Consider the following 13,921-nt stretch of genomic DNA (forward strand, 5'->3'; position numbering starts at 1 on the left):
GCGGGATGTTGACGCTGGAGGTGCCATTGCAGAGGCCCCAGGGCAGGGCCCCACGGGCACGAGGGGCCCCGTCAGCGCCCGGCACAGCACGGATGGGGAAGCTCCTTCTCTCCCCAGCGGTCCCTGGAGCCCCCACCACCTCCGGCCACCTGCCCAGCACCCGGCTAGCACAGGCCCACACAGGGAGCGGGTGTGCAGATGGCGGATGGGCGCTGGGACATGGGGAGCTGGGGCAGCGCCACGGGCGAGAGGGGTATGTCTGTGACAGGGAATCTGATGGCTCCCCATTCCTGCAGGCCGCAGAGGCTCCGGGGGCTGATCGAGGAGCCAGCAGAGCTTCTGTGCAGAGCTCCTGTGCAGAGCTCCACACAAATGGTAAGCAGCAAGGAGCGTATGGCAGGTGTGGAGTGGCTCCTGGTCCGCGGGGGCTGGGGCTGCAGACCCTGAGCCCCTGCTCTCCTTTCCGCCTGCAGGAGGAGATCTGTCAGCACCTGCATGATGCCACCCAGAAGCTCAACAGTGAGGTTGGTGTCCTCTCCCTCTGCCCATGTCCCTGAGCTGTGTCGGCTGGGGCTGAGAGGTCTGAAGGGACTTCTGGAGGTCATCTTGTCTTGTCCAACCCCCTGCTCAAGGAGGGTCACCTCGCGCCGGTCGCCCACTGCCTGTGCGCAGAAGCGTGACTGGGGAGGACACTTTGCCCACAATATGGGAATGTCCATCACTTCCCTAAGCCTGGCCTTGTGAGTCACCCGGTCTCCCAGTGCCCTGGAGCAGCGGGGGAGCGAGCGGGCACGGCCCTGGGGCTGGGGAGGGGCGAGGGTGCCCAGGTCCCAGCCCAGCCGCCCGCATGGGACGCCCATTGTTTTGCAGCTGGAAAAGCACTACGCCCAGATGGTGGCCTGGCTGCAGGAGGATAAGCAGCAGAACGAGGTAGTGCCTGAAGGGCTGGGGAAAACGGGTGGGTGCTCACACGCCCTGGGGTGGGGGGGTCGGAGGAGGGCCGCAGCGGGCTCAGGGACTCGGACCCTTCCTTCTCCCAGGTGCTGTGTCAGGAGATAAAGAAGCGTGAAGAGGCACTGGAGCAGGAGGAGACCTGGTGAGTTGAGCCCCTCGCCCCACACGGGTGTCCAGGGGGGTCTGTGCAGCCCCCGGCGTGATGTGCAGCACGTGGTGTGCCAGGGGAGCCCAATCCCTGCCTGGCGTGGCGTATGTTTGGAAGGGCCCCCTTGCATGGCCGTGGAGGTCTGTAACTCGTCCAACCAAGCCCTGTTGCCTGCAGGCAGCAGCAGAGGAGGAAGGAGGCAGAGGTGCCCGGGACTGCGCTGCCGGAGGTGGTGGAAGCACGCCTGGTAAGGGGGAGAGCCTGTGCCAGCCCCCGCCCCGGCCAGCGTGGGTCTCCCTGGGGAGAGGGCTCCAGGGAGGTCACAGCCACGCATGGGCTATACTCCTGCGCAAGGCGCAGGCCAGGGGCACCGTGCAACTCCAGCCGTCCCGACCGTGCGGCAGTGCTTGACAAGTGTCCTTCTCTGGGTTGACCTGCAGGAGAGAGACATGCTGGCGAGGAGACGCGGCTTCATTTACTGGCTGCAGTGAGTGTCCCCACTGGGTCCCCTGTGCCCTGCTCCCGGGCAGCAGGTGGCATGGGCCGGGCACCTGCTCCAGCCGGCGGGGCTCACAAGTCCAGGCTGCTGGGGAGCTGGGGGCCGGCGGTGGGCTTTGCAGCTGGGAAGTGCTCAGCTCAGTCGGTTTTCCTGGGCCGGGGTGTTTTCCCAGGCTTGTGGAGTCTCACGCCCCACCCTGCCTGAGGGAGCACTGAGAAAGGAGCCTTGGGGCTCCCAGAACGACCCCCTCCGTCCCAAAGGCGAGATGGGGTTGGGGTGCATCCACCCTGCCCTGTCTCCCACCCCTCTTCTGCCCCACAGGACGCTCTGCCTGCTCTTGGTGGGCCTGCAGCTGGCCGTCGGCTTCGCTCTGGCTGCTGCGGTGCTCTACGCCTCCCGCTGCGACCCCGAGCTCTTCTACCGCCTGCTGTTGCATGCGCTCCCTGAGGAGACCTACACCCGCCTGGCATATGCGCTGGGGGAGATCCTGCCCGTGGTCAGCGAGGGGCTGCTGCCCTTTTGACAGCCCCCCCAATAAAGCCTTCTCTGTCTCCACCTCCTGTGCTTGGCGTGTTTGTTGGGGCGCAGGGAGAGGGTCTTGCCCCGCGTGCCGGTCCCCGCAGCCCCTCGAGGCCAGGCCCAGTCTCACCTGCTGGGCCCTGGGTGCCACCCCCCGCCTGCCGCAAGCTCCCTGCGTTCAGCCTCACCTGCCCTCCCTCCCTCCGTCCCCGGAGCATTCCTGATGCTCTGCCATCAGGTGGAACCCCCGTCTGCTCAGGCCACGGCAGTTGTCTTACTCCACCTTTTTGGCACCCGTTTGGCACCGTGCAGGCCAACCCCCGGCAGCGCGTCTCTAAGGCTCAGTAGCCAGGGACACGTTTACACGGGGGCCAGCAAATGTTATCACCCACAGCCCCCTAGGCCCCCCATGCCCCCTCCTTTCCTCCCCACAGCCCCCCACACCCCGGTCTCCCCCCTCCCCAGGCTCCTTCCCTGGTGGCCCCACAGCCCGGTGGCCCCCGGTTGCACCCCATCCCATGGGGCCCATTCTAGCAATCCCGTAGCCGGTGGCCCTGTCCCCAGGGCCCTGTCCCTCCTCGCCCCACAGCCACCGGCCGGCACAGCCCCTGCTGCTCCCTGCCACCTTCCCCAGCCGCTCGCAGGTTCCGCTGCCGGGGGGAAAGGCCCTGTCGGATGGAGGCCGGAGCGACCCGGCCTGCCAACTCCTGAATGCGGCGTTGCTGCACGCAGCGCTCGAGGGGTCGCAGCTGCAGCACGTGGGTCACTGCCTGCCTGCCGCGTGCCCCCAGCCCTTCCTCCTCGTCTCCCCCCGCGTGCCGGCAGCCGCAGCTCTCTGAGCAAGTGAGAGACCCCATTTCTCTCGATCAATAATGGCGATTGCCCGGGCTAGCGCAGAGGGCTAGTCTTTATTTCTCCCCTTCCTGCTCTACAACTACCTGAAGGGAGGTTGTAGCGAGGTGGGAGTTGGTCTCTTCTCCCAAGGAACAGCGATAGGACGAGAGGAAATGGCCTCAAGTTGCGTCAAGGGAGGTTTAGACTGGACATTAGGAGAAATTTCTTTACTGAAAGAGTGGTCAGGCCTTGGAACCGGCTGCCCAGGGGAGTGGTGGAGTCCCCATCCCTGGAAGTATTTAAAAGATGTGTAGATGAGGCCCTTAGGGACATGGTGTCGTGGGCATGGTGGTGTTGGGTTGACGGTTGGACTCGATGATCTTAGAGGTCTTTTCCAACCTGTATGATTCTATGATTCTATGATTCTATGATTCTATAACTCGGTGGCTTGAGCCCTGTGCTGGAGCCCACGTGGAGTGGCCGCCCGTGCACGTGCTCACACCCGTGGTGCACACGTGTGTCTCTGAGCGTCTGCACGAGCCTGCTGGGAGTACGTGCGCAGGCTGGCTCATGCCTAGTCCTGGGGTGGGGAGCTGTGGGAGCCGGATGGTCAAGGAACAGGCAAACCCCGCAGGGAGACACCGACAGGCGGCGCCCGCGGTCGCTCCCGCCCGTGCGCTCAGCGTGGGCCCCGAGAGCGATGCCCCCTTTCCCCGGTGGCCGTGGCTGGGCCCCACGTCAGCTCCTGGTGCCAGCCCCAGCGAGGTGCTTGCCGTGTCACAGTGGGCAGCGGTGGCCGTGTCACCGTGATGTCACTGTGGGCTTGTGAGATGGGCGCCCCGGCGGGTACAAAGGGCGCTGCTCCCGGAGGCAGGGGAGCATCTGGAGGAGAACCTCGGTGCTGCAGGGCAGGAGTTTGGAAAGCGCTGGCCAACGACCTGTCCTGTGTCCGCCGTGCAGTGGAAGGCCCCCGACGGGAGAGAGGAGGGTGAGGGCAGGGTGTCTCCACGGTGCCGGCAGCCCTCGCTTGGGCGAGGGGGGTGGCCGGGGCTCTGCGTGAGGCTGCGAGCGGTGGGGGAAGGCAGTAGCCTGAGCCGAGGCAGGGCCAGGTGGGGAGGACGCGTGTGCTGCTGGGGCTGGTGGGGGAGCAAAAGGAAGGGGGTCCCAGGGGTGGGGGGCGTGTTGACCTCACAGGGCGGGATGTTGACGCTGGAGGTGCCATTGCAGAGGCCCCAGGGCAGGGCCCCACGGGCACGAGGGGCCCCGTCAGCGCCCGGCACAGCACGGATGGGGAAGCTCCTTCTCTCCCCAGCGGTCCCTGGAGCCCCCACCACCTCCTGCCACCTGCCCAGCACCCGGCTAGCACAGGCCCAGCCGGGCACAGGGCGAGGGGGCGTGCAGGACCGCTGGCCGGGAGCGGCTGTGCAGATGGCGGATGGGCGCTGGGACATGGGGAGCTGGGGCAGCGCCACGGGCGAAAGGGGTATGTCTGTGACAGGGAATCTGATGGCTCCCCATTCCTGCAGGCCGCAGAGGCTCCGGGGGCTGATCGAGGAGCCAGCAGAGCTTCTGTGCAGAGCTCCTGTGCAGAGCTCCACACAAATGGTAAGCAGCAAGGAGCGTATGGCAGGTGTGGAGTGGCTCCTGGTCCGCGGGGGCTGGGGCTGCAGACCCTGAGCCCCTGCTCTCCTTTCCGCCTGCAGGAGGAGATCTGTCAGCACCTGCATGATGCCACCCAGAAGCTCAACAGTGAGGTTGGTGTCCTCTCCCTCTGCCCATGTCCCTGAGCTGTGTCGGCTGGGGCTGAGAGGTCTGAAGGGACTTCTGGAGGTTGTCTTGTCCAACCCCCTGCTCAAGGAGGGTCACCTCGCGCCGGTTGCCCAGTGCCTGTGGGCAGAGGCGTGACTGGGGAGGACACTTTGCCCACAATATGGGGGCGTCCATCACTTCCCTATGCCTGGCCTTGTGAGTCACCCGGTCTCCCAGTGCCCTGGAGCAGCGGGGGAGCGAGCGGGCACGGCCCTGGGGCTGGGGAGGGGCGAGGGTGCCCAGGTCCCAGCCCAGCCGCCCGCATGGGACGCCCATTGTTTTGCAGCTGGAAAAGCACTACGCCCAGATGGTGGCCTGGCTGCAGGAGGATAAGCAGCAGAACGAGGTAGTGCCGGAAGGGCTGGGGGAAAACGGGTGGGTGCCCACGGGCCAGGGGTGGGGGGGTCGGAGGAGGGCCGCAGCGGGCTCAGGGACTCGGACCCTTCCTTCTCCCAGGTGCTGCGTCAGGAAATAAAGAAGCGTGAAGAGGCACTGGAGCAGGAGGAGACCTGGTGAGTTGAGCCCTCGCCCCACACGGGTGTCCAGGGGGGTCTGTGCAGCCCCCGGCGTGATGTGCAGCACGTGGTGTGCCAGGGGAGCCCATCCCTGCCTGGCGTGGCGTATGTTTGGAAGGAGCCCCCTCGCATGGCCGTGGAGGTCTGTAACTCGTCCAACCAAGCCCTGTTGCCTGCAGGCAGCAGCAGAGGAGGAAGGAGGCAGAGGTGCCCGGGACTGCGCTGCCGGAGGTGGTGGAAGCACGCCTGGTAAGGGGGAGAGCCTGTGCCAGCCCCCGCCCCGGCCAGCGTGGGTCTCCCTGGGGAGAGGGCTCCAGGGAGGTCACAGCCACGCATGGGCTATACTCCTGCGCAAGGCGCAGGCCAGGGGCACCGTGCAACTCCAGCCGTCCCGACCGTGCGGCAGTGCTTGACAAGTGTCCTTCTCTGGGTTGACCTGCAGGAGAGAGACATGCTGGCGAGGAGACGCGGCTTCATTTACTGGCTGCAGTGAGTGTCCCCACTGGGTCCCCTGTGCCCTGCTCCCGGGCAGCAGGTGGCATGGGCCGGGCACCTGCTCCAGCCGGCGGGGCTCACAAGTCCAGGCTGCTGGGGAGCTGGGGGCCGGCGGTGGGCTTTGCAGCTGGGAAGTGCTCAGCTCAGTCGGTTTTCCTGGGCCGGGGTGTTTTCCCAGGCTTGTGGAGTCTCACGCCCCACCCTGCCTGAGGGAGCATTGAGAAAGGAAGGAGCCTTGGGGCTCCCAGAACGACCCCCTCCGTCCCAAAGGCGAGATGGGGTTGGGGTGCATCCACCCTGCCCTGTCTCCCACCCCTCTTCTGCCCCACAGGACGCTCTGCCTGCTCTTGGTGGGCCTGCAGCTGGCCGTCGGCTTCGCTCTGGCTGCTGCGGTGCTCTACGCCTCCCGCTGCGACCCCGAGCTCTTCTACCGCCTGCTGTTGCATGCGCTCCCTGAGGAGACCTACACCCGCCTGGCATATGCGCTGGGGGAGATCCTGCCCGTGGTCAGCGAGGGGCTGCTGCCCTTTTGACAGCCCCCCCAATAAAGCCTTCTCTGTCTCCACCTCCTGTGCTTGGCGTGTTTGTTGGGGCGCAGGGAGAGGGTCTTGCCCCGCGTGCCGGTCCCCGCAGCCCCTCGAGGCCAGGCCCAGTCTCACCTGCTGGGCCCTGGGTGCCACCCCCCGCCTGCCGCAAGCCAGCCCCCTGCGTTCAGCCTCACCTGCCCTCCCTCCCTCCGTCCCCGGAGCATTCCTGATGCTCTGCCATCAGGTGGAACCCCCGTCTGCTCAGGCCACGGCAGTTGTCTTACTCCACCTTTTTGGCACCCGTTTGGCACCGTGCAGGCCAACCCCCGGCAGCGCGTCTCTAAGGCTCAGTAGCCAGGGACACGTCTACACGGGGGCCAGCAAATGTTATCACCCACAGCCCCCTAGGCCCCCCATGCCCCCTCCTTTCCTCCCCACAGCCCCCCACAACCCCGGTCTCCCTCCTCCCCAGGCTCCTTCCCTGGTGGCCCCACAGCCCGCTGGCCCCCGGTTGCACCCCATCCCATGGGGCCCATTCTAGCAATCCCATAGCCGGTGGCCCTGTCCCCAGGGCCCTGTCCCTCCTCGCCCCACAGCCACCGGCCGGCACAGCCCCTGCTGCTCCCTGCCACCTTCCCCAGCCGCTCGCAGGTTCCGCTGCCGGGGGGAAAGGCCCTGTCGGATGGAGGCCGGAGCGACCCGGCCTGCCAACTCCTGAATGCGGCGTTGCTGCACGCAGCGCTCGAGGGGTCGCAGCTGCAGCACGTGGGTCACTGCCTGCCTGCCGCGTGCCCCCAGCCCTTCCTCCTCGTCTCCCCCCGCGTGCCGGCAGCCGCAGCTCTCTGAGCAAGTGAGAGACCCCATTTCTCTCGAGCAAGCATGGCGATTGCCGGGGCTAGCGCAGAGGGCTAGTCTTTATTTCTCCCCTTCCTGCTCTACAACTACCTGAAGGGAGGTTGTAGCGAGGTGGGGGTTGGTCTCTTCTCCCAAGGAACAGCGATAGGACGAGAGGAAATGGCCTCAAGTTGCGCCAAGGGAGGTTTAGACTGGACATTAGGAGAAATTTCTTTACTGAAAGAGTGGTCAGGCCTTGGAACCGGCTGCCCAGGGGAGTGGTGGAGTCCCCATCCCTGGAGGTATTTAAAAGACGTGTAGATGAGGCGCTTAGGGACATGGTGTCGGGGGCATGGTGTGTTGGGTTGACGGTTGGACACGATGATCTTAGAGGTCTTTTCCAACCTGTATGATTCTATGATTCTATGATTCTATGATTCTATAACTCGGTGGCTTGAGCCCTGTGCTGGAGCCCACGTGGAGTGGCCGCCCGTGCACGTGCTCACACCCGTGGTGCACACGTGTGTCTCTGAGCGTCTGCACGAGCCTGCTGGGAGTACGTGCGCAGGCTGGCTCATGCCTAGTCCTGGGGTGGGGAGCTGTGGGAGCCGGATGGTCAAGGAACAGGCAAACCCCGCAGGGAGACACCGACAGGCGGCGCCCGCGGTCGCTCCCGCCCGTGCGCTCAGCGTGGGCCCCGAGAGCGATGCCCCCTTTCCCCGGTGGCCGTGGCTGGGCCCCACGTCAGCTCCTGGCGCCAGCCCCAGCGAGGTGCTTGCCGTGTCACAGTGGGCAGCGGTGGCCGTGTCACCGTGATGTCACTGTGGGCTTGTGAGATGGGCGCCCCGGCGGGTACAAAGGGCGCTGCTCCCGGAGGCAGGGGAGCATCTGGAGGAGAACCTCGGTGCTGCAGGGCAGGAGTTTGGAAAGCGCTGGCCAACGACCTGTCCTGTGTCCGCCGTGCAGTGGAAGGCCCCCGACGGGAGAGAGGAGGGTGAGGGCAGGGTGTCTCCACGGTGCCGGCAGCCCTCGCTTGGGCGAGGGGGGTGGCCGGGGCTCTGCGTGAGGCTGCGAGCGGTGGGGGAAGGCAGTAGCCTGAGCCGAGGCAGGGCCAGGTGGGGAGGACGCGTGTGCTGCTGGGGCTGGTGGGGGAGCAAAAGGAAGGGGGTCCCAGGGGTGGGGGGCGTGTTGACCTCACAGGGCGGGATGTTGACACTGGAGGTGCCATTGCAGAGGCCCCAGGGCAGGGCCCCACGGGCACGAGGGGCCCCGTCAGCGCCCGGCACAGCACGGATGGGGAAGCTCCTTCTCTCCCCAGCGGTCCCTGGAGCCCCCACCACCTCCGGCCACCTGCCCAGCACCCGGCTAGCACAGGCCCAGCCGGGCACAGGGCGAGGGGGCGTGCAGGACCGCTGGCCGGGAGCGGGTGTGCAGATGGCGGATGGGCGCTAGGACATGGGGAGCTGGGGCAGCGCCACGGGCGAGAGGGGTATGTCTGTGACAGGGAATCTGATGGCTCCCCATTCCTGCAGGCCGCAGAGGCTCCGGGGGCTGATCGAGGAGCCAGCAGAGCTTCTGTGCAGAGCTCCTGTGCAGAGCTCCACACAAATGGTAAGCAGCAAGGAGCGTATGGCAGGTGTGGAGTGGCTCCTGGTCCGCGGGGGCTGGGGCTGCAGACCCTGAGCCCCTGCTCTCCTTTCCGCCTGCAGGAGGAGATCTGTCAGCACCTGCATGATGCCACCCAGAAGCTCAACAGTGAGGTTGGTGTCCTCTCCCTCTGCCCATGTCCCTGAGCTGTGTCGGCTGGGGCTGAGAGGTCTGAAGGGACTTCTGGAGGTCATCTTGTCTTGTCCAACCCCCTGCTCAAGGAGGGTCACCTCGCGCCGGTCGCCCACTGCCTGTGCGCAGAAGCGTGACTGGGGAGGACACTTTGCCCACAATATGGGGTTGTCCATCACTTCCCTAAGCCTGGCCTTGTGAGTCACCCGGTCTCCCAGTGCCCTGGAGCAGCGGGGGAGCGAGCGGGCATGGCCCTGGGGCTGGGGAGGGGCGAGGGTGCCCAGGTCCCAGCCCAGCCGCCCGCATGGGACGCCCATTGTTTTGCAGCTGGAAAAGCACTACGCCCAGATGGTGGCCTGGCTGCAGGAGGATAAGCAGCAGAACGAGGTAGTGCCGGAAGGGCTGGGGGAAAACGGGTGGGTGCCCACGGGCCAGGGGTGGGGGGGTCGGAGGAGGGCCGCAGCGGGCTCAGGGACTCGGACCCTTCCTTCTCCCAGGTGCTGCGTCAGGAAATAAAGAAGCGTGAAGAGGCACTGGAGCAGGAGGAGACCTGGTGAGTTGAGCCCCTCGCCCCACACGGGTGTCCAGGGGGGGTCTGTGCAGCCCCCGGCGTGATGTGCAGCACGTGGTGTGCCAGGGGAGCCCAATCCCTGCCTGGCGTGGCGTATGTTTGGAAGGGGCCCCCTCGCATGGCCGTGGAGGTCTGTAACTCGTCCAACCAAGCCCTGTTGCCTGCAGGCAGCAGCAGAGGAGGAAGGAGGCAGAGGTGCCTGGGACTGCGCTGCCGGAGGTGGTGGAAGCACGCCTGGTAAGGGGGAGAGCCTGTGCCAGCCCCCGCCCCGGCCAGCGTGAGTCTCCCTGGGGAGAGGGCTCCAGGGAGGTCACAGCCACGCACGGGCTATACTCCTGCGCAAGGCGCAGGCCAGGGGCACCGTGCAACTCCAGCCGTCCCGACCGTGCGGCAGTGCTTGACAAGTGTCCTTCTCTGGGTTGACCTGCAGGAGAGAGACATGCTGGCGAGGAGACGCGGCTTCATTTACTGGCTGCAGTGAGTGTCCCCACTGGGTCCCCTGTGCCCTGCTCCCGGGCAGCAGGTGGCATGGGCCGGGCACCTGCTCCAGCCGGCGGGGCTCACAAGTCCAGGCTGCTGGGGAGCTGGGGGCCGGCGGTGGGCTTTGCAGCTGGGAAGTGCTCAGCTCAGTCGGTTTTCCTGGGCCGGGGTGTTTTCCCAGGCTTGTGGAGTCTCACGCCCCACCCTGCCTGAGGGAGCACTGAGAAAGGAGCCTTGGGGCTCCCAGAACGACCCCCTCCGTCCCAAAGGCGAGATGGGGTTGGGGTGCATCCACCCTGCCCTGTCTCCCACCCCTCTTCTGCCCCACAGGACGCTCTGCCTGCTCTTGGTGGGCCTGCAGCTGGCCGTCGGCTTCGCTCTGGCTGCTGCGGTGCTCTACGCCTCCCGCTGCGACCCCGAGCTCTTCTACCGCCTGCTGTTGCATGCGCTCCCTGAGGAGACCTACACCCGCCTGGCATATGCGCTGGGGGAGATCCTGCCCGTGGTCAGCGAGGGGCTGCTGCCCTTTTGACAGCCCCCCCAATAAAGCCTTCTCTGTCTCCACCTCCTGTGCTTGGCGTGTTTGTTGGGGCGCAGGGAGAGGGTCTTGCCCCGCGTGCCGGTCCCCGCAGCCCCTCGAGGCCAGGCCCAGTCTCACCTGCTGGGCCCTGGGTGCCACCCCCCGCCTGCCGCAAGCCAGCCCCCTGCGTTCAGCCTCACCTGCCCTCCCTCCCTCCGTCCCCGGAGCATTCCTGATGCTCTGCCATCAGGTGGAACCCCCGTCTGCTCAGGCCACGGCAGTTGTCTTACTCCACCTTTTTGGCACCCGTTTGGCACCGTGCAGGCCAACCCCCGGCAGCGCGTCTCTAAGGCTCAGTAGCCAGGGACACGTTTACACGGGGGCCAGCAAATGTTATCACCCACAGCCCCCTAGGCCCCCCATGCCCCCTCCTTTCCTCCCCACAGCCCCCCACAACCCCGGTCTCCCTCCTCCCCAGGCTCCTTCCCTGGTGGCCCCACAGCCCGGTGGCCCCCGGTTGCACCCCATCCCATGGGGCCCATTCTAGCAATCCCGTAGCCGGTGGCCCTCTCCCCAGGGCCCTGTCCCTCCTCGCCCCACAGCCACCGGCCGGCACAGCCCCTGCTGCTCCCTGCCACCTTCCCCAGCCGCTCGCAGGTTCCGCTGCCGGGGGGAAAGGCCCTGTCGGATGGAGGCCGGAGCGACCCGGCCTGCCAACTCCTGAATGCGGCGTTGCTGCACGCAGCGCTCGAGGGGTCGCAGCTGCAGCACGTGGGTCACTGCCTGCCTGCCGCGTGCCCCCAGCCCTTCCTCCTCGTCTCCCCCCGCGTGCCGGCAGCCGCAGCTCTCTGAGCAAGTGAGAGACCCCATTTCTCTCGAGCAAGCATGGCGATTGCCGGGGCTAGCGCAGAGGGCTAGTCTTTATTTCTCCCCTTCCTGCTCTACAACTACCTGAAGGGAGGTTGTAGCGAGGTGGGGGTTGGTCTCTTCTCCCAAGGAACAGCGATAGGACGAGAGGAAATGGCCTCAAGTTGCGCCAAGGGAGGTTTAGATTGGACATTAGGAGAAATTTCTTTACTGAAAGAGTGGTCAGGCCTTGGAACCAGCTGCCCAGGGGAGTGGTGGAGTCCCCATCCCTGGAGGTATTTAAAAGACGTGTAGATGAGGCGCTTAGGGACATGGTGTCGGGGGCATGGTGTGTTGGGTTGACGGTTGGACTCGATGATCTTAGAGGTCTTTTCCAACCTGTATGATTCTATGATTCTATGATTCTCTGATTCTATAACTCGGTGGCTTGAGCCCTGTGCTGGAGCCCACGTGGAGTGGCCGCCCGTGCACGTGCTCACACCCGTGGTGCACACGTGTGTCTCTGAGCGTCTGCACGTGCCTGCTGGGAGTACGTGCGCAGGCTGGCTCATGCCTAGTCCTGGGGTGGGGAGCTGTGGGAGCCGGATGGTCAAGGAACAGGCAAACCCCGCAGGGAGACACCGACAGGCGGCGCCCGCGGTCGCTCCCGCCCGTGCGCTCAGCGTGGGCCCCGAGAGCGATGCCCCCTTTCCCCGGTGGCCGTGGCTGGGCCCCACGTCAGCTCCTGGCGCCAGCCCCAGCGAGGTGCTTGCCGTGTCACAGTGGGCAGCGGTGGCCGTGTCACCGTGATGTCACTGTGGGCTTGTGACATGGGCGCCCCGGCGGGTACAAAGGGCGCTGCTCCCGGAGGCAGGGGAGCATCTGGAGGAGAACCTCGGTGCTGCAGGGCAGGAGTTTGGAAAGCGCTGGCCAACGACCTGTCCTGTGTCCGCCGTGCAGTGGAAGGCCCCCGACGGGAGAGAGGAGGGTGAGGGCAGGGTGTCTCCACGGTGCCGGCAGCCCTCGCTTGGGCGAGGGGGGTGGCCGGGGCTCTGCGTGAGGCTGCGAGCGGTGGGGGAAGGCAGTAGCCTGAGCCGAGGCAGGGCCAGGTGGGGAGGACGCGTGTGCTGCTGGGGCTGGTGGGGGAGCAAAAGGAAGGGGGTCCCAGGGGTGGGGGGCGTGTTGACCTCACAGGGCGGGATGTTGACGCTGGAGGTGCCATTGCAGAGGCCCCAGGGCAGGGCCCCACGGGCACGAGGGGCCCCGTCAGCGCCCGGCACAGCACGGATGGGGAAGCTCCTTCTCTCCCCAGCGGTCCCTGGAGCCCCCACCACCTCCTGCCACCTGCCCAGCACCCGGCTAGCACAGGCCCAGCCGGGCACAGGGCGAGGGGGCGTGCAGGACCGCTGGCCGGGAGCGGCTGTGCAGATGGCGGATGGGCGCTGGGACATGGGGAGCTGGGGCAGCGCCACGGGCGAGAGGGGTATGTCTGTGACAGGGAATCTGATGGCTCCCCATTCCTGCAGGCCGCAGAGGCTCCGGGGGCTGATCGAGGAGCCAGCAGAGCTTCTGTGCAGAGCTCCTGTGCAGAGCTCCACACAAATGGTAAGCAGCAAGGAGCGTATTGCAGGTGTGGAGTGGCTCCTGGTCCGCGGGGGCTGGAGCTGCAGACCCTGAGCCCCTGCTCTCCTTTCCGCCTGCAGGAGGAGATCTGTCAGCACCTGCATGATGCCACCCAGAAGCTCAACAGTGAGGTTGGTGTCCTCTCCCTCTGCCCATGTCCCTGAGCTGTGTCGGCTGGGGCTGAGAGGTCTGAAGGGACTTCTGGAGGTTGTCTTGTCCAACCCCCTGCTCACGGAGGGTCACCTTGCGCCGGTTGCCCAGTGCCTGTGGGCAGAGGCGTGACTGGGGAGGACACTTTGCCCACAATATGGGGGTGTCCATCACTTCCCTATGCCTGACCTTGTGAGTCACCCGGTCTCCCAGTGCCCTGGAGCAGCGGGGGAGCGAGCGGGCACGGCCCTGGGGCTGGGGAGGGGCGAGGGTGCCCAGGTCCCAGCCCAGCCGCCCGCATGGGACGCCCATTGTTTTGCAGCTGGAAAAGCACTACGCCCAGATGGTGGCCTGGCTGCAGGAGGATAAGCAGCAGAACGAGGTAGTGCCGGAAGGGCTGGGGGAAAACGGGTGGGTGCCCACGGGCCCTGGGGTGGGGGGGTCGGAGGAGGGCCGCAGCGGGCTCAGGGACTCGGACCCTTCCTTCTCCCAGGTGCTGCGTCAGGAAATAAAGAAGCGTGAAGAGGCACTGGAGCAGGAGGAGACCTGGTGAGTTGAGCCCCTTGCCCCACACGGGTGTCCAGGGGGGTCTGTGCAGCCCCCGGCGTGATGTGCAGCACGTGGTGTGCCAGGGGAGCCCAATCCCTGCCTGGCGTGGCGTATGTTTGGAAGGGGCCCCCTCGCATGGCCGTGGAGGTCTGTAACTCGTCCAACCAAGCCCTGTTGCCTGCAGGCAGCAGCAGAGGAGGAAGGAGGCAGAGGTGCCCGGGACTGCGCTGCCGGAGGTGGTGGAAGCACGCCTGGTAAGGGGGAGAGCC

This window comes from Calonectris borealis, chromosome 8 (genome assembly GCF_964195595.1).
Source record: "Calonectris borealis chromosome 8, bCalBor7.hap1.2, whole genome shotgun sequence".
In the NCBI taxonomy this organism is placed as follows: Eukaryota; Metazoa; Chordata; class Aves; order Procellariiformes; family Procellariidae; genus Calonectris; species Calonectris borealis.